The following is a 21109-nucleotide window of genomic DNA, read 5'->3' as shown; positions in this document are numbered from 1 at the left end:
TCTACCTTTTTGAAGACTTCTAAAATTTTATCCATGGAAGCAATCTTCTTTTTGTTTACCAAGCGATTAGGAAATGGGACAGGAGGAACATAAGGACTGTTAGGGATTTGCCCTTTTTTAGAAAAATCATTTTCGATTTTCTCAAATAAGTCATCTTTAATTTTAAAAGAATCTTTATGTTCATCAGACGAACCTGGAACAAGAGGCACACTTGTGTCCTCAACTGAAGGAGAGTTAATAGGAATAATAGATGGGAAAGATTTAGGAACGCTCTATTAGTACTCTCTACCACTCCTAAGTGTATAAACAACATTACATTGGTTAGAGGGCCCTTGTTGGGTCTGACCTTGTACTATATTCAGTGGTGCATTAGTTGGTGCTTGTGAACTAACAGGCTGATGATACATAGGGTGAGGCTCTGGTTGACTGGGTAAAATTTCTTTCTCCCTCTCACACATAATTGAGATAACTTGGGTGAATTCTCTCGTAAGATTTTGATGGCTTGTCATAAGGAGGGCCATATTTTTTTCTAGTCACTTATTCTACTTGCCTCTCCATTGTTGGTAAACCCAGGGGGTTTCTGATAAGATGATAGGAGAGAGGCCTTAGGAAAACTAGCCTGAGGTCCTACATTTGACCTAGGAAAAGTATTTTGTGAAAAAGATTGTTGTGTAAAGGGAAGCCTTTGGGGTCCAGGTTGACCCTGATTATGAAAATTGGAAGGCCCTGCTTGGTTGCCCAGATTCCAAGAGAAATTTGAGTGATTTCTCCATCCTGGATTGTAGGTGTTACTATATGAATTATTCTGGTATAAGGCATTAACACTATCATTAGAAGTGCCCCCAGAGGTGTTGGGGCATTCTTCTATGACACGTCCAGGGGACTGACACCAAGCACAAATCTTAACCAAATTAACTGATGATGGCTCTCTAGGAACAATAGCCTCAATCCTCTTGATTAGGCTATCCAAATGGGCTTCCTTAGCTACTATCCTGTCCACAAAATATCCTTTTCCTCCTCTGACTCTTTCACCCTCTTGGGTTGATTCCCACTCACGGGTTTTGTCAGCTAAGTCAAGTAAGAATTCCCATGCCTTTCCTTTATCTGTAAAGGATGTGAATCCCTCAGGGCACATAAACTCTATCATTTGTTTAGTTGGGTAACCAATACTCTCATAAATTATTTGACATAAATACCATAAGTCTAGGCTATGGTGAGGGCATTCTTGGAGTAGATCCTTGAATCTCTCCATAAGTTTGGAAAAAGGATTCACTAGGCTTTTGCCTAAACTGAAGGATATCACTTCTAAGCTTATTGGTCTTGTGAGTTGGGAAAAAATTCTTAAGGAAGACAACTGTGAACTATTCCCATGAGGTTATGGAATTTGTGGGTAACACATACAACCACTTCTTAGCTTGGTCTTTTAATGCAAAAGTGATAAACCTAAGCTTAACAGCATCATTAGAAAGCTGTTGGATCTTAATTAGAACACATACCTCTTCAAATTCCCTTAGAAATAGGTATGCATCCTCAGAGGTCAACCCATAGAAGTGGGGCAACATAGTGATTATTGAGATTTAAGTTCAAAATTATTGCCCTGGGCTTGTGGTAGAACTATGTAGGAAGGTTGGGCTATAATAGCAGGGTAGAACCTATCTTTTAGAGATTTAGGTGAAGGGTTTTGATGTTGGTCTCCCATATTGAAAGGTTTTAAAGAGAGCAAATGTATAGGGTCACTACTTGTTGGATCTCTTCTTTCTAATCGATTCTTAGTATTACGTATCCACCTAACACTCATGCAACAAAAAACTACCCACAACTAGAGTAAGATAAGCACAAAATAATGGATAGCAAAACTTTTTTTTATCTGATTTTTTTTTCTCTTTTTTTGCTTTGTGGGAGCTTACTGGTAGGGATCCAGGGTTGCTCAGGTCAATTCCCGAGGTACTGCGACAAGGCAAAACCAGTCTTTATCATACTGTGAGGTATGGCGACCTCCACCGATACAACTATTATTGCAAGTTGTTCTTCTCAGGAATTCAATAAAATAAAAGGAAAAACAAAACAAAGCAAACAAAGCACTCTGATTTATTAAAAGAAAGTGAAAAATAACATGGAACTGTCTCCCAGGCAACGGCGCCAAAAACTTGTTTGAGATTTTAAAATGTAACCGCAAGCGTACGGATCAGTGTAGCTACAGGTCGAACACAGGGAGGGTAGCCACTTTATTTTTCTTGCTTCTTTTAACAATGCTAAAATAAACCGATTAATGGTTGTGATCTAATTCTAATTACCGTCCTAAACATATGTATTTAAAATAACGTCCTAACCATTCATCATCTAAGAATTTGAATACGCAAGCCATACAATTAAAATTTAATTAATAAATAAATGGCTGAAAATAAACACCCCATGCAATTAAAAAGCAATGAAGAAAAAAATGTTGAAATAAAAATAAAGTAAAAGAAAGGGGATAAAGCTAGAGAGAGACTCACAAGTAGGTTTCTCTATTTAGCCCAAGGGATGCATCATAATATGAGCTTCCCTACTTGACCAGAGAGTCACTCTTACAAGGGTTACTCTACTTGGCTTTAGGGAAAGGGAGACAATTAAAATAAAAACAATAAAATTATAGTTCTATGGCTAGGAGGGGCAAAGCCAACACATACACTAGCCATGAACCTTGGGGGAAAGGGATAGCAATAATGTAACGACTGAAATTAAAGTCCTAAATTAAGAAAGAAAGGGCAGTCAAAAGAGGGAATGAGAGGAGGGAGAGAAGGCTACTGAAGGAGCCTACTTACTTGAACTTCAACCCTTGAAATGAAAACTTGATCGATTTGAGATACTACCAATACTAAAAACCAGATCTAGAATAAACCAAATATGTAATTTCTAGTACTAGAGAAAACAAATCTGAAGAAAAAAATTGAACTTGAAAGACATGCTTCATAGCTTGTTCTTGTCACCTAGAACTAAGCCTAGAACTAGAACTAGAACTTGAAAATTACAACTTCAATTGTTTACACAATAAAAATAAAAGACTGAATAAAAAAAAAGTGCTTGCATTAATTGAATAAAAAGAACTTACAAAAGTTTTTTAAGCATAAACCTAGAACTAGAGCTAGAGAAAGAGAAAACTAGAGAAAGAGATAGAGCAACTAAGAAAAAACCCTAGAAGAAGAATGAAGTACCTCCTCCCCTTGTGTTAATTCTATTATATAGAGAATGGGGGAGGGAAGCGAACGATTTTAGCTTCTAAAAAAAAAATTTTTTTTAATCTTGTTGATGAAGTGGAGGAGAGAGAAGAGAAAACATGTGGAGAGAGATCTCCCACGATTTTTCTTGCCTTTTTTTCCCTATTTTTCCTCATTTTTTTCTATTTTTCTCTCTCTTTTTGTGCAAGAAACCCCCTTTCGCCGATTTTTCTTGCTTGGATTTGGACAATATTCTATTTTAATGGGAAATTCCATCCATGCCCTTGTCTTTTTTTTTTCTTCTTTCCTATTTTTTCTCTCTTCTTCAAACTTGCGTGCAACCATCTTGGCCAACCTCCTTTAAGTGATGAGTAGGAGAGAGAAAATCTTCTAAAAAAAACCTCAACAAAATTGCAGCTAAGAGGTTCGAACTTGAGACCTCCTAATAAGCAAGGGATTTTGCACACCACAGCTCACCAACTACGCTAGGTAGTTGTTGTTACTAAAAATGAATCTTCAATCACTTAAGGATGTGGTCCATCGATCCTTGTTGGCATTTGAAATATTCCTTATACCCTTAAGACAACTACAGATGGGCTGGTTCTGCATCTTGGTTCAGTTCTGATCCATTATTCTTTTTCTGGCCTGAAAAGAATAATCACTTGTACAATTGACCAAACGAATGTGTACTTGCAATTGAACATGTCCATCTTGCTCAGAATTTCATCCTCTTTGCAGCCATTAAAAGAAATAGAACCTCTTTATATGTAAAATTATAGATATAGCGCCCGATAGTCCTTAAGGCCTTGAAAATTTAAAACCTGGAAAAAGAGTAAAACCCAAAGTAGCTCCATTCTAAATATGTAAAATGCATGTTTTATTACACTAGATTTCACACATAAATGTGCTCATCACCAGGCTATTTTTGGTTGGAGGTTAATTCATAACAAAATCCCAACTGATGATAATGTAAAGAAGCATAGAGTGCCCTTGCCTTCCAGATGTAGTTTATGAGACCATGAAGAGGAATCTCGTGACCATCTATTTTATGACTGTATTTTTACGAGAAAAATTTGGCAGAAATTTTTTGATTGCTTTGGTGTGATGGGGAATAGTTTTTCAGGGATAAAAAATCTCATTGCTTCGTGGAAGTCTAAAGGGAAGTCAGTCTCTTGTCAGGGTGTTTGGAAAAAAGGATTTGTGCTGATACCTTATTGCATTTGGTTGGAGAGGAATGCCAGAAGACATGAAGGTGTTTTCAAATCTGTGGAGCGCTGCTTTGCTATGCTCAAAGGTGAAGTATGTTCTCAGACCCTAGTTCATTATGGTTCCCCCATTTCTATTCCAGATCTGATGAGTTCTAGGAGGCTTGGTTTCTCTAGGGTGTAGCGCATCCATAGAGATTGTTTTGAAATTTTCTGGTGTCATCCCCCTAGAGGGTGGTGGAAATTAAATACGGATAGGTCTCTTGGGAACCCAGGTATCTCTAGCGCAGGTTGATTCTTTCGTAATGAGATGGGGGATGTTATGGCCAATTTCAAGGATTTCCTTGGTATTTGTACCAATTTTGAAGCAGAATTCTTGGCTGTAATTTAAGGGATTGAGCATGCTAAAAATCTAGGTGTGCAAAAGTTGTGTATCAAATGTAATTCGGTCACAGTGGTCTCCTTACTGTAGAAAACAGGGTACCTTGGCTAGTTCATCAGAGGTGGTTAGCCTATATGAGCTTCTTGGATCATGTGGAGTGGAAAATCAGCTACTGTTTTCGTGAAGCAAACTCAATAGCTGATTTTTTATCAAAATCTGTGGCACTATCTCATTCCTTAGCCCTAGTGACAGTATGGTCAGCTTTGGTCAAGATGGATCTTGATATGGATGCCTTGGGTCGTCCCAGATTCAGGATGACTTGACAGTGTTTCTTACGTATTTTTTAATTTTTCCTTGTGGGTGCTGAGTTTTTGGGCTCCTTTCTCTGTTGATGGCAATGCCGAAGGTGGGGTAGGAGTTCTTTCTTGGTCTCCCAATTGTCTGTTTGGGGTCTCGTCTTGATTCCCTTCATTTTGTATATTATTTCTTTTTTTCTATTTTTAATAAAAATGATTTCTAGCAATATATATATATATATATATGAGCAAGAAGGGAGATTGTTATATGATTTGTTCCTGAAGAGGAAATGATTAATCCTAGGTGGATCTGGAAATGTGGTCCTATCACCAATAACGTGAATCAAACACTTATATTTAGAGGAAGGTTGTGTTCCTATATCTGAGCCTTGGATTTCAAATGCCAATGTGACCGTATGTGATTATCCTTGCATCTATTGTACATGTGTTTGATGCTCATAATTGAATATGGTTCCTCTCATGATTGTACTTTGTTTGGAGTTCTCTTATTGGGATAGTGACCTCACCCCTTACTTTATTTTACAGTGTACATACCCATAGCATGAGGAGGATTAGGACTTTTATTACGGATGTAAAAACTTTTAAAGAACTTTAATTTGGCCACAAGAGTACCAATTGAACACAAGAGGAGTTGTGCAACCAACCCTAATGGTTTGGGTTGTTACAATAACTTCTCCCAGATATGCATCACACATGCTTTTCACATCCAAAAGACCATTTTTTTGCTCTCTGAGTCGCGTTGATATTTCAAGCATAACTGATTTACTAAAGTAATCCTCCATTCCTACGAAATAGAGGTTACGACATCAGAACCCCCCATAATAATTGCAACTTTTTTTTTTTTGTTTTTTTTTTTTTGCGCTAAAGATCAGAATATCATTGATAAGAAAAATGGATGACAAGGATAAGAAAATAATATCATTGTCCTAATCACCATCAAAATCAGAGATTATCCCAAGAGTAGTCATTGCTCTTGGAAGTTGTTTCATAGTTCAACCGATGTTGTACAAATCATCCTGGGAAGAGACCAAATTCAACCATAGCCATACAGAGAGTCACACCCCCCCCTTCTTTTTTCCTCTTCTAATTAACTATCTCTCCCCCCCCTTCAATTTACAAAAATTATTCTTCGATTAGGTATACCAAACCTATTTGTCATTTTTTGGGTTAATGATTAATATATTCAATGAGGCTCAGGAATTATCCCGCCTCCAAAATTGGAGGAAAGAATATGAGAAGAAAGAAGAAAGAAGAAAAAAAAAATTTTGATCGTGGAAACTCCAAAACAAAACAACGACCTATCCCTTATAGTTGAATCGAGCTAAAAGGGAAATCCAAAAAGGATACAAGAGCGAACTTATAACCACTAGGCACTAGGGCTAACTCTAAGAAGATCAAAACTACTAGTCCAATCCTTGATCAACGGGATGCTGAGGAAGTAGAGCTAGAGCCTATGCTGGGACTTTTGCCGAAAAGAATGTTAATTTTTACTAGTTTATGATAGGTATTCAACCTATTTGTCATTTCAAATACTATAACTTTTCTTTTTGGTGGAAAATACTATCAACTATTATGATATTCATCTATAACCCACAAATATTCCTTGGTATGATTCTTCCTGCAAGGAAGCAAATCATATTATACATCCTTAATATTCCAATTTGTAATTTGTCCTCTAAGTACGTAGGGGTGGTTCCAAGGACAAGTCAAAAAGCAGGTTTTGATGTCAGTTCTGAAAAATTTTAAAAGCCAATTGTCTGGATGGAAAGGAAAAATGTTGTAACTGGCAGGGAGGGTTCAATTGGTCCACTCAATGGTGACGGGTATACCAGCTTACAACTTTTCAGTTTACTAGTGGCCATCCTCTCATATATCTTTAATGGAAAAAAGGATGCGCAAATTTATTTGGACGGACGACGTAGAGATCACAAAGGCAGTGACTGCAAAGTAGGATCAAGTGTATAAGCCAACAGAGGAAATTGGCCTTGGTATTTGTCGACTTCACGATTTTAACAAGGCCCTTCTATGTAAACAAGCTTGGAACATTAAGCATGGGAACTCGGGTATGAGTAGATACTTCAGAGCTAGATATGATGATAAGAATGGAGGAGTGAAGAGCTAAAAGTCTTCTTCTATTTGGCTTAATATTAGAAGAACATGGGGGATTGTCTCTAGCAAGGAAAGATGGATTGTGGGGAATGGAAAATCAATTAATCTCTGGACGGATAGGTGGCTTGGGGATTTTACCATTAAGGAGAAGGCTGATGTTGTAAATGACCTTTTTGAGAATTCTAAAATGAAGGTAGTTGTTTTAATATCCAATTTTAGATAGAATCCCCTTTATGTTAATTCAGTTTTCATGAGGAATGTTTTTGCTTCATTTGCAAAGGTGAGGTTACCCCTATTTGATGTAATAGATCGTTGTGTTTGGAGTTGTACTTCTAATGGGATTTTTTCCACATTTTCGGCTTGGAATGAAATTTGCAGGCACAACCCTAAGGCTCCCTGGTTTTTTATAGTTAGGGGAAAACATCTCCAACCACAACAGTCAACTTTTGGATGGCATCTGATGTTTGGTAAGCTTCTTACAAATGATGTCATTAGTGCTAAAGGAATACCATTGGCTTCCAAGTGTAACTTATCTGGAATAGCAGGAGAATCTTTAAATCACGTCTTTGTAGAGTGTAGCTTCTCTTTTGAAGTTTGGGGTAAGTTTCTTGAGTGCTTTGGTGTTGATTGGTGCCGCCCAACATTTATGTCAGAACTTGTGAATTGGTGGATAAGGAAGAGATGAATTCTAGTTGTGAAATATCCTTGGTTTGTGGGGTCTTATTCTAGTAGTTGATAATATTTGGAGAGAAAGGAATACTAGAAGATTTGAAGGCTGGAATAGAGCACCTAATCAGATCTTTGGAATGATAAGAAGAGAGCTGCAAGAGAGTAATCTCAACATGATAGGTATTGTAAGATGACAAAGTGACCTTATATGCTATTGCAGATTGGGAATACAAGACCATCCCTCCACTAGGAAATTTATCCTTGAGGTTGACTGGTGCAAGCCAATGACAAGCTGGTTTAAATTAAATATAGATGGTTGCTCTATGGGTAACCCAAGACGGGCTAGTACAAAAGGGTGGAGTCTCTTTGGATTGAATTTGATTCTGAAGTAGTAGTGCTAGCTGTGCAATCTAATAATATCCTGTGGTTTGCGGTGCAGGATTGGTCTGCAGTAATGTTGTATCTTAGTTCTATTTCTTGAAAATTTTCACACTGCTTTAGAGAGGCTAATGTGGTGGAGGATTTTCTTGCTAAGGAAGCGGCTAAAGCTGGTCTTTTAGTGTCTCCTTTTGCTTTTCCTTCTCACACTATAGTGGAGATTGTAAAAGACGGCTCTGAGATTCCTTGTTTTGTTTTAGATAGCAGTTGTTGAGTGCTTTGTTGATGGCAATGCCGAAGGTGGGGTCTTCTCTTCAATGTGCAGTTTCTGATGTATTTTGAATTTTTTATTTTTCTTTTCTTTTCTTTTTTTTTTTTTTTTTTTTTTTTTTTTTTTTTAATAAAGTCTCTATAACCCACAAATCATTATGTACTATAAATACTTTTTCATAAATAGGATAGAAACATAAATATAAATCATGCCAAAGAGAGTTCAATTGAATGTTTAATTTCAAAATTTGTTCTATAGGAAAATATCAAGAAACTTTGAGAAGTGGGAGAAAACCTAATTTCCGCACATAATTTACCAAAGAGAGAAAATTTTTCTTCACTCATTTCACTACTTAGATTGTTATTGTGGTAGACAATATCTGGAGAGAAAGAAACCTAAGAAGGCATGATGAAGGTCGAAGACATTCCAGGTATGTGTGCCTTTCTATTATTAAGGAGTTAAAAAGGTGCAAACCAAATACTAATGGAGCGATTAGATCCATGGCTGATATGATGTGCTGTAGAAAATTGGGGTTGATGGGGCAGGGAATTCCTGTCAGACCTATTTTAGAGGTTTATTGATGTAAGCCTCCGGTAGATTGGGTCAAATTATATTTTGACGGTAGCTCGATTGGAAATCCAGGGCGTGCAAGTGGTGGCGGAGTTTTTAGAGACTGTCTGGGAAGAGTTCTGGGATCATATAAAATCTTTATGGGGGTTATAAAGGTGTTTCACTCTGAGATGGAAGGGGTCATGAAAGGTTTAATTCGTGCTAGAGACTTGGGCTTTAACCAGCTCTGGGTTGAGTCTGACTCCTCTTCAGTTGTGATGCCGGTGTAGCAACGAAAGATCCCCTGGTTTGCAGCTCAACGATGGGCCTTCCTAAAACCATTTTGGATTTCTTAGCAAGAGATGCGGCCAAGACTGGGATCTCTGGATCTAATGTAATTTTCCCAGGTCATGTTGTGGAACTTTTAGCAGAGATGCTACTGGAAGACCGAGTTATAGATTCTGCTAATTTTTCCCGCTCCCTCTCCCTGCTAATGGCAATGTCGAAGGTGGGGGGGCGGGGGAGGTTTAGCTTTGGTTGCTTGTTGGTGTAATTTTCCTTTCTCTTTTCATTTTAACAAATATTATCCTTTAGTGAAAGAAAAAGCTTATATATATATATATATATATATATATTCTTTTGTTATATATAATTCTGAGTCTCCTAATCAAAGGGCTGCCTAGACTTTTTTTTTTTTTTTCTTTCAAATTCTTATCTCAGTTCCACCTGTGAAGGTCTGATCACGCTTGTTTACAGGGATTAGGATGACCTAGTTTGACCCATTGGCTGTACCGTATTAACCCAGCCTAAACCATTCCGAGTTGAGAATCTAGGTAGGATCTGATTATCATGAATGAACATCCTTCCTCCAATGCCAGAATTAAGGTTCATATCTCTTTCCTTTTCGGATCCTGTGTATTTACTGTGAAATTTGAATGATCATCAACTTGGAGAAAATCAAGAAAATACAAAACCACAACAAGCTGAATGAAAAATCAATGGTTAAATCGTTTGAGCAGGAAAGATTCATAGCAAGCTGAATGTGAAACTCAGGAAAATAAAAAATCACAGGAAGCTGAATGAGAAACCATGGTTGAATCGTTTGAGCAGGAAAGGTTCATAGCAAGCTGAATGTGAAACTCAGGAAAATATACAACGAAGCAAATGAAGGCATAAGTAGAAAATATCAGAGTTAATATACACCAGTTAAAAAGACAACCCAAACTAATTAATCACTATGGTTTCCACTCTGCTTTTGCTTATGCAGACCCAGATACTGAAGAAAGATTGGTTGCTTAGCCACAAACCAATGCCCATCCTCAATAGTGTATAGCATTTCATCAAAAGATTGAAACTTAAACAAGATGGGGCGACCCCATTGCCAAGCATCTCAAATTTCACATCTATCCAATGTTTCCATTGACGTGGCAAAGAAGCTTTCACTAGAGGGGACAATGGTCTCTTACCAATGTAAAAACCAACTGCAGCAGTTACCCACATAGCATAATTATCATCCAAAATCTGGGGAGCGAAATAAGCTAGGGGTTTACCATCTAGAGTGGAGGGCATATAAACTTGAGTTTGTGACCCTCTTCATGATATGAAGAAGAATTTAACAAGGAAGACCAAAATGGAGGAGGTTGCGAGTGCCCAGCAGAAGGAATCGGTTCAGAGCTGTCATTAGTGAAAGGTGGGGAAGAATAAGGTAAGGCAACAGAAGAGGGGGAGGGGTGATTCGACAAAAATGAAGGTTGGTGATGAGAAGGTAGTAACAATTCAGGTTGCTGTTGGCAAGGTTTGGAAGAGTTTGGAAGGGTTTAATGTTAGTGAGGGCTTCTAGGAATGGCAGAAGTAAAGGGATTGAGATGTAGAGAAGTAGGAAGGGAAGGTTGTGGGTGAATGGGAGTAACAAGTTGAGGAGAGGCAACAGGCTTTATGGGGGAAGTTATAGTTGGATATGTTCGCTCTAATAACGCTAGGGAAGTTTGCTTGTGAGGTAATAATATTCTCTAGGGTTTGATGAAGGGTGGCGGTAGAAGACGAAGAGGTGAGTAGGGAAAATCCACAGGATCCTGATCCCCCATCACCAGTCCACCAATATAAAGAAGATACCCCATAATCAAAAGAACTTAGAGAATGAAAAGTAAATCAAATGGAAACAAAGAAACTAAGAAAACTGGGTAAAGAGAAGCGTAGAAAACTGGGAAAAAAGACACAAAAGAAAATGTTGAAAGGAAATACAGTATAGGAAAGAGACTACTGAAGACAACGAGAGACTTACCAGAGATCAGATCCAGTAATGAGAACCTGAGAAGACGAAGAAGAAGAAGAAGAAGAAGAAGAAGAAGACCAAGGTAGCAGAAGGTTTCACTCAGATATCATCATCTAAAAAATTGCATCCAGTCATAAAAAGTATAGGAACATTATCATAACCCTAACTATGTTAAGCAAATGATATTCATTCATAACCCACAAATCATTATCATAGATAGGATAGAAATAGGGTAGAAATATAAATATGAATCATGCCAAAGAGAGTCCAATTGAATGTGTAATTCCAAAATTTGTACTGTATCACAATATCAAGAAACTTTGAGAAAGTGTGACAAAACCCTAATCTTCCCTATAATTACCAAAGAGAGCTTAGAAAGTTTTGTTTCACTTCATTTCTAAGTTGAGAATCGAAGTGGTATCTGATTATCATAAATTAAGAATATCCTTCCTCCAATTCCAGAATTAGGGTTCATATCTCTTTCCTTTTAGGATCCAGTGTATGTTCACTGTGAATGTGGAATGTACATCAACTCGGAGAAAATCAGGAATATACAAAACCACATTCTTCTGAATTTCATGATCTCTTTGAGGAAGAAACATTCATAGCAAGATGGATGAGTTCCCATGGTTATTATACAATGAAGTGAAGAAATGCGCAAGTAGAAAAGATCATAGTTTATTTTACATAGACACACCAGCAAACAAGCCAAATCCAAAACCAAGACCAAACTAATTAAGAACCAAGGCTTCCACATTAGCAAGATGAATGAGAGAAGCCATGGTTAATATACACTGAAGTGAAGTAACGCACTAGTAGAAAAGAAGAGAGTTTATATTACATAAACACACCAGCAAACAAGCCAAACCCAAACTAATTAAGCACTAAGTGCTTATGCTGATCCAAATTTAATTTCTCCCAGCTGAAATCTTAGTCTCATATGGCGGTGGAATCTTCGGATTATGGCGGGGGTTTGGCTTGGGTTCTGGATAGTCATTGCTTTCAATATCAATTCTGCCACGTATTATTGCCTCTTCCAACTCCATTAGATCACCCTGCATGCATCATTTAAGCAAGCTTAATTATTACTAAGCCATGCATACACATGCACTGAAGTAACACACACACAAGAGTACCTGCTCCACAAATTCTCGGATTGATAGGTCTTCATTGCTTGACTTGAGGTAATTATCTAAATAAAAATCATTCTTGGTATTCAGTATATGAAAATAGGAAGAGATCAATTTCAATGAATAAAAATAGAAAGTAAGAAACCCTAGCTAGTGGTTGCTCATAAAAATCCATGAAAACTGCAGTACTAGCTAGTAGGAAGAGATCAATTTCAATGAACAAAAATAGAAAGCAAGAACCCTAGCTAGTGGTTGCTCATAAAAATCCATGTAAACTGTAGTACTAGTTAGTATATATAATCTTACCAGATGGAGGAAGTGGCCTGGAGGTAAGAACATAGGAGAAGCCAAGAAAGAGTAGCAGAAGTCCAAGCAAAACCTTATGTTCCATGGGATCAAACTAAAGGATATCAGAACAAAAATGGGAGACCTAGGACAGCTTATTAATTTGTTCTGCAATTTGATAGTAGCGATGTTGTAGTGGCTAGGGTTTATATAGAGACCTAAGCTCACTAATTTTGAGACACATATGCAACAATTTTATAAGTTTTAAAATTAAGTCAACTAAGAGAAAATAATGTCAGGTGATGAATGCCCACTGGCCCAACTTTATCTTTGTTACAATTTTTTTACTTCTTTATGTATCCGTGGCCCTTCTGATGGACAGCTGCAAAATACAAAGGAAAGTAACAAGTCATTGATGTAGTGCACATGCATACATTGATATGTACAAATGTATATGCATATTTATAGACGTACACAAATATTTATATACAATTCAAGTAATCTCAATTGATCACAGCTCAGCCTTATTCAAACTAAATGGGGTCGGATATATTTTTTTCTCCTATCAACTTAATTCAATGTCATACTTGTGACGAGTCCTAAGCTATGCATATATATTTTTGCACAACTTCTCGAAGAGGTTTTCTAGGCATGTCCTTGTCTCCATTAGCTCCTTCGATTTTATTTATTTATTTATTTTCTTGGATAGATACAAATTTATTAGAAAGAAAGAGAAATAATTAAAGACAAATGGGCCACACCCCCTTCCCCCTATCTAAGACAACCACAAAGAAGGAAAAATATACCAACCCCCAAGCGCAACTAAGAGCATCCCACAATTGGGAAAACCCGTAGGACAGCCAAGAAAGATTAATCAAACATCATACAAAGAAGGGAACCACACATAAACATAAGCAGAGAGCTCCTTCAATTTGAATCAAGTCATTCTTCCGTATTGGAGCATTCAAAGAGTTCCATTGCACATGTTCATGCCGCCTCAATGACATTCTCACAACTTATCATATATCGGTGCTATACCTAAATTAGTTCTAATTTATTCATTCCTCATTTTATGTTTTGTAGTTTTACCACTCATCTATCTCAACACATATACTTACATGTATCATTTAATTATTTATCACAGGTCGTGATGAAAAGAATTAACTTAAGCTTCACTCGGCAATGATGTCAGGCTATTTAAGGATATCTTCATATCAATGATTAATTTCTGTAAGGTCATGCTATTCCCTGCTAGTTAATTGAACCGACATACAGATTGTACGTAGGTTCGATTCAGATATTAAGATAACCTTAGATTATACAATAATTCTATGTTACTATGTATTTAATATTTCTTTTTTTGGGGTAGAACTATATATTAAAACGAAGTGGTGTACTCCACGAGTCCACTTGGTTACAATCTTTTTTCCAATTTTTTTTCTTTACCTTTTTATGTATTTAAATTCCAGCACTTTATTGGCTGTTTTTTTATTGGAAAACACCCTGCAAATCTCTCTCTCTCTCTCTCTCTCTCTCTCTCTCTCTCTCTCTCTCTCTCCCTCCTTTCTACGTATATATGAGTGAAATACTTGTAGTTGGAATAATTAAGTTCCTTTCTTGTTGGAAGAATATATTAAGAAGCTTAGCACATGGAAATTAAATAATTTTTAATAGTTAAGATTAATTATTATATAAGTTGGTGATGTTGGCATGTGAACCGGCAGACTTTGGTATGAGTCTTGACATGTGAAAGCGACGACAGCCTAACCAGGTAGACATATATATATATATACATATATACATATCTATATATATATATATATATATATATAGGACCACTATATATAGTATGATAATCACACCTCTACTTTCTACCCCAAAAAAAAAAAAGATACTCACACCTCTCCTTGCTCTTTAAAACAAAGTTTACCCCTTTTTCCAAGTTTATCCTTTTAGCCTGAAGGAATCTTTAATTATTGCTTTACTTTTTTTTTTCTTTTTCTTTTTTTTTCTATTTTTTTTTTGTTCTGCTCTATAAGTTCTTATCAGTTGTAATGCTTCCTTGGCTTAGAGACTTAATTGCTTCTATAATTGATTTTGTAACATCTAAAAAAATTGGCACGTGTGGGAGGATAGAATGAGGATTCAACTCCTCTGTGGCATAACATGGTGTTCGGCACGGAACCAACGGCCAAAAACGCCTTGACATGGAACCCAAGGCGGTCGCACATAGCCCAAGGCATTTCTAAGCGTTGGATGCGCTCTGGTCACCATGTTGTGCCATAGAGGATCCAAATCCACAGAATGACCATATTCAATTTCTTGGCTTTCCGAACTTTGTATGTCTGAAGCTCTAAGCTGTACACATGGTTATTCTCATCAGTAAATTCCATTTCTGCCAGAATAAAGAATTGAAATGATACCTTAATGGTATAGTTATTCTGATCTTATTGCCTTAAATTAGGCCCTTAACCTTTGGTGGGTTTGTTAAGACTCTTCATTTAATTAAAATTATCTTTTCTTTTGATAGAACCCATTTAATTAAAATTCACAGTAAGTTCTCACATGGATGCATATAATACATTCCCAATCTCTTCTCTTATGGATTTGAATAGATTATAAGACCACCATATCATCATCTTTTTACAGATCTATAAGACGTACGTACACTTAGCCAACCTGTACATCTATTTAGTGGGTTTTGAGAAATATTAATGTGGGGAATCACATTAATTTTATACCAAGGAATGTGTTATAATTAGCTCCTAGCTATGATTTGTTACTATAATTATCACTCTCTCTCTCCAAAATGGATGCGTTATTGCCAACGTCATGTTTCCGTATGTAATTAGGGACGTCATGGCAGGATCTATAATCAAAAAGAATTACAAGCTAGGAGACAAAAGACATGTACAATGTGCCAAAGCGTGAATGATCTCATGTTCATGAGAACCGTGGTGGTTTAATTAGTTTTGTTTTTCCCATTTATAATATTTGTTTTCTTATTCTTATGTTTCGTCCCACAATAATTTTTGCATTTATATTCACGTAGAAACTCTAAAAAAAAACTAAAATAAAATAATAATAATAATATAACTATCCTAAAAAAGAAAAAAAAAATTAAAGCATATTAGGGTTTGATTTGTGTAGGAGAAACAAATCAAGAAAATATTATCTCATAACATGACAAGTGGTCCCCACAAACCAGATTGTAGTAAATCAAGCAGACAAAATTGCTAATGGCTTCTTATTATACAAGTTCCCAAAGTTTATCTGAAACTAGAATATCCTAAGATGACTTGTAGTTAGATGACCTCACTGCTTACGTCTCACTCCTTCAAAAGTTTCGTTAGATAAAATTATATGTAAACGAGCGTATCCAAGCAATTGATTAAGCCAAATGGATAAAGCACTACATTTATTCTCCTTACTTTTATGTTCAATGTTCTCATTACGGGGTGCAACTGGGCCAACAAGACTTAGCCAACCATCTCACCCCAAATGTTATGCCAGGTTTGGTTAGGGTTGAGGCCCAATGTATAAGTTGAGTTGATATCAGAACTGGTCCAAAGGTTCGAGTAAGCTTCGAGGGAGTTAGACATTCAGCCAAATTACTCAATATTTCATTATAATTTAATATATTCCTGAAGTAACTAATTTTTTTTTTTTTTTTTTTTTTTGTTAAGAACGGGTATCCAAGCCTTCGACCTGTCTAGTCCCACGGGCCCATACTGATCCCAACTAAACAAATATATAATATAATGATGCGGCAAGAAATTGTCGTAGGCCTTCTGTACAACCTGTACATAAGAATGAACAGAGAAAACACAAGAGAGTGAGCGTCAAGCTACTCTGGCAGGGGACTCTCTGATGCCTAAGTCAGGTCTCTTAGCAATAGTAATTCCAAGTAGAATGGAAAAGTCTCGATCCACCTGAAATGAGGGTTTACCTGGGTATTTATAGTGGTAGCAAGACGGTTATGGAGAGTCCCAACTTGGTAATCGTCCTTGAGGTGGCCGAAGTCTAGGTATGGTAGGAGTTTGAACTATACTTGGAGAGTGCATAATATCCTAATTGGTGGGGATTCTCTTTCGATTAGGAGACTTTATAGGCGATCTTTATCGATTGGGATAGATCAGCTCCTTTCTTGGAGATTTCGTATCTTACTAGGAATGAGTTTCTTTACGGTGAATAAATCCCCCTCATCCAAGGATTCTTTGAGTGATGGAGGCGAAGCCGATCGGTGGTCAAGCTAGGGATGGATTCTCTTTTGATGATTGTCTACTGCGGTGTTCTTTGAATGTCTAAGGTGGCTCGGTCGCTCAGTTGTGCCCATGAGTAGCTCCGTCACTCAATTACCAAGCCACGGATGATGACTTGGAGTCAATTTTTTTTTTTTTTTTTTGGTAAGGCTGTGTTTGGTAGCCAAGAGAAGAAAATAAAAGCAAAGAAAAAATTACACTTTTTGTACTTTTTTCCTTGGGTTAAGAATTTTTATTTGTACTTGGTATGTCTTCACTCAAGAGAAGATTCCCCTTTTCAAATTCAAAATTTTCTTTGGGAATTGTGAAATTTTATTTTGCTCCCCCCAAAATTTTCTTGCCAAAAACACAAGAAAACATGAGAAAATATGAAAACATAATAAGACAAAAAAGGAATGATTACACAATGATTTCCTATGTGTCTATCTCTCTCTTAAAATTCAAATTTTTTTGAATTTTTTTCTTTTTTTTTCTTTTCTTTTCTTCTCTTGGTAACCAAACATACATACTCTTTTTATTTTCTCACCATTTCTTCTCTTTTCTTCTCTTTTCTTTTCCTTTCTTTTCTAGATTCTTTTTTCTTTTCTTTTCTTCTCTTGGCTGCCAAACATAGCCTAAAGGATAATATTATTAAAAATCGAATAGAGGAAGAAAGTACATCAACCAACCGAAAAAAAACCCTCTCCAAACCCCCACCTTCGGCATTGCCATCAGCAGGGGGAAAGAGAAGGAGCACTAGCAAAACCTATAGTTGGGTCTGCCATTAGTGTCTCTACTAAGGAGCTCCACTACATGACCTGGAAAAGTTACATTAAGATCAGAGACACCAGTCTTTGCTGCATCTCTTGGTAAGAAGTCCACGATGGTATTTGCCTCTCTGAAGTTATGGGTAATTTTCCAGATGATTCTGTCTAAGTAAGATTTGAGGAAAGACCATCATTGCACCGCAAACCAGGGGACCTTGTTTTGTTGAACCAGCATCACCACCGCGGTAGAGTCAAACTCAACCCAGAGCTGCTGAATACCCAAATCTCTAGCTCGCAAGAGACCTTCCATTAGTCCTTCCATCTCAGCTTGAAAGACCCCTATAACTCCCATAAAAATTTAATAGGATCCCAACACTCTTCCTAGGCACTCTCTAAAAACCCCATGTGCTCCTGTTTGGCTAGGGTTCCCCAACGAGCTACCATCAAAATTTACCTTGACCCAATTTTCTGGAGGCTTACACCAGAAAACCTCTAGAACTGGTCTAGCAGGGATGCTTTGAATAGTCAAACCCAACCTCCTATAAGACATCATATCAGTCATGGTTCTGACCACCCCTTTAGTACCAGGCTTGCATCTCTTTATCTCCTCAATAATTGAAAGACAAACGTGCCTAGGGTGTCTCTAGCCTTCATCATGCCTTCTCAAATTTCTCTCTCCAAATATTATCTTCCACGATGACCAACCCCATCTCCCAAGCTTCTTTGCAAACAGCCCTGACCCATAGACCTTTTCCTGTATTGAAACAGCATAGGCACTAAAGTTGGAGTAGTCCACCTTATATTGAAGCACCTGCAAAAAAAAAAGACTAGATTTCATTCGCAAAGGGGCAGTGAAGGAAGAGGTGTTCCCTAGCTTCTTCATCTGCACCGCACAAGCTACAATTAGAGGCAAGAGCAATGCCTCTCCTTCTCACCTCCTTGTCTGATGGCAGCTTCCCATGGATCAACTGCCATCCTAACACTGCCTAGGCTGAGCCTTTTTACACCAAACAAGAGACTCCCAAGGAATCTTAGGATTACGAGTACTAATATCCTCCCACGTAGACTTAACTAAGAAAGAACCGTCCAGGGAGAACTTCCAGAAGCACCTGTTATTACATTCATACTGTGGAATTTTGATATTTTTAATCAGACTAAAAATATCTTTCATTGTGGCAGACTAAACTTGAGGCAAATTCCATTGGAAATTGGCAATAAATCTGTCCATCTTCCCCAGTAATGCATGGTCCTCACTGACCGCCACATCTGCTAGGTCCTGAACAGAGAAGCCATCCACCCATTTATCACTCTAGAAATTAATCTTCTGCCCATAGCCAACCATCCATTTCTCATTAGTTGTGATGATACTCCAAACCTTTCTAACGCCAGGCCACATGGAAGACGCCTTATAGCCCAATCTGAGGGAGCCATTTCCCTTTAAGAAACGAGCCCTTAGAAAGTTAAATACAGCCGACTCCTCATGCTTAATTCTCCAAGTCAGGCTGCAAAGCATGGATTTGTTTATATCTCTCAGTCTCCTCAGCCCCAACCCGCCTTCCTCCTTTGGTCTACAGCATATGTCCCATTTAACAGTGATTTTCTATTGAGTATCAGTCTCGCCTGTCCAAATGAAGTTCTGCATCCACCTCTCCATAGTAGCAATCATAGAAGAAGGCCACCAATAGACACCAAAGCTATGATTGGGCATCCCCAAAATGACTAATCACACAAGCTCCACTCTCCCAGCCATAGATAATAAATTTCCTTTCCACCCAGCCAGACGATTCTTCACCTTGTCCAAAAACGGCAACAAGGACTCCTTCTTTACCCTTCTTTTGAATATTTCAACACTCAAATATTGGGTAGGGAAGTTACACATAGGGATGCCTAACTCGTCAATAATAGCTTGTTTATGCTTGGTAGGGATCGAACCCAGGAACAGCTTACTCTTCTCGAGATTATCACGTTGATCAGAAAATTCTTCATACCTTGAAAGAAAAATTTTTAGATTCTTTACATACCTTATTGAGGCATTGGAGAAAATAAAAATATCGTCTGCAAACAAGCTATGAACTGGAGTAGCTACACCTCGCGGCCCTATCAAAGCTTTCATCTTCTTCCTAGCTACCAGGTCAACCAGATCTCTACAAAGCACCTCCTCTGCAATAATGAATAGTATGGGGGATATAGGGTCACCCTATCGTAGACCCCTCTCCACACCAAAAAACCCACTGACCCGCCATTCAGAAGGATCGAGATTCTGGCAGACTGTAAGATCTGATAAATCTATGAAATCCATCTCTCAGAGAAGACAAATTTCCTTATAATATGGAACAAAAAATTCTAAGATATGGTATCGTACACCTTTTGGATATCTATCTTCAGCCCCATACCTCCCCCACGCATGGAGGTGAGCATCATGTTTTCCAGTTCTGAGGTCAAGCTAATATTGGAGTGGATGATCTTCCCTTTCTCGAAGGCCTCTTGCTCTTCAGAAATAATTCTAGGCAACACTTTGGACAATCTTAAAGCCAAAATTTTTGAAATAATTTTACATAAAAAATTCCCTATGCATAATGGCCGGAATTTATCCAAGGAGGCCACACCCTCCACTTTTTGGATTAATACTAAAAATTGCTATTGATAACATAAGGCATATACTCATTTCTAAAGAACATTTAACAGCCTTACAAACATAGTCATTAATAATTTCCCAACATACTTGATAAAAGGTTCCAGGGAAGCCATCTGGACCAGGGGCACTTTTAGGGTCAAGATCCCAAATTGCTTCTTTAATTTCAAGGTTCGAGGGGAGCTCATCCATCCATTTCTATCATCTTCCTCCAAGACGTTGGGATACATTCTAGCAACTCCGAATGCTCGTATAGGGGCACAGACTTATGGAAGTTCTCATAGAAGTCAGACACATACCCTTCAATCTGGTCTTTAGCAGAGATCATAATGCCATCCTCTCGTTTTAGCACCCAAATTAAATTTTTAATCCTCCTCATTTTTGCAGAGATATGGAAGAATTTGGAGCACCTGTCCTTTGCAACCTCCATTTGATACGAGCTTTCTCATCCCATAATTTCTCATAATTCACCAGGGCCTTCAGATGTCTAGTTTTAGTATCTGCTCCAACGGTAAATAATGTATCAGACATCCCCTGCAACTCAATTTCGCGCTGCATCCCCTCCAACCCCTTCTTGGCATCCTCTAGTTCCACATTAAAATTAAGAAAACTAGATTTAACCCAAGATCACAGCACCCGTTTTAGCCTTTTTAATTTTTGCACAAAAACCACCATTAGAGAGCCCCTTATATCCTCAAACCATGA

The 21109-nt window shown here is 37.6% G+C and overlaps 1 non-coding gene across 1 annotated transcript; it reads left to right on the top strand.

The window, feature by feature from the left end:
• Window positions 1-1205: 1205 nt before the first annotated feature.
• LOC122070632 lies at window positions 1206-1313 on the top strand. The gene has a single exon (XR_006137879.1). It is a non-coding gene; the product is annotated as a small nucleolar RNA R71 (small nucleolar RNA).
• Window positions 1314-21109: the final 19796 nt, after the last annotated feature.

The sequence above is a fragment of the Macadamia integrifolia genome, unplaced genomic scaffold, assembly GCF_013358625.1.
Source record: "Macadamia integrifolia cultivar HAES 741 unplaced genomic scaffold, SCU_Mint_v3 scaffold957, whole genome shotgun sequence".
Taxonomy (NCBI): Eukaryota; Viridiplantae; Streptophyta; class Magnoliopsida; order Proteales; family Proteaceae; genus Macadamia; species Macadamia integrifolia.
This window is presented reverse-complemented; position numbering and strand designations above follow the sequence as displayed.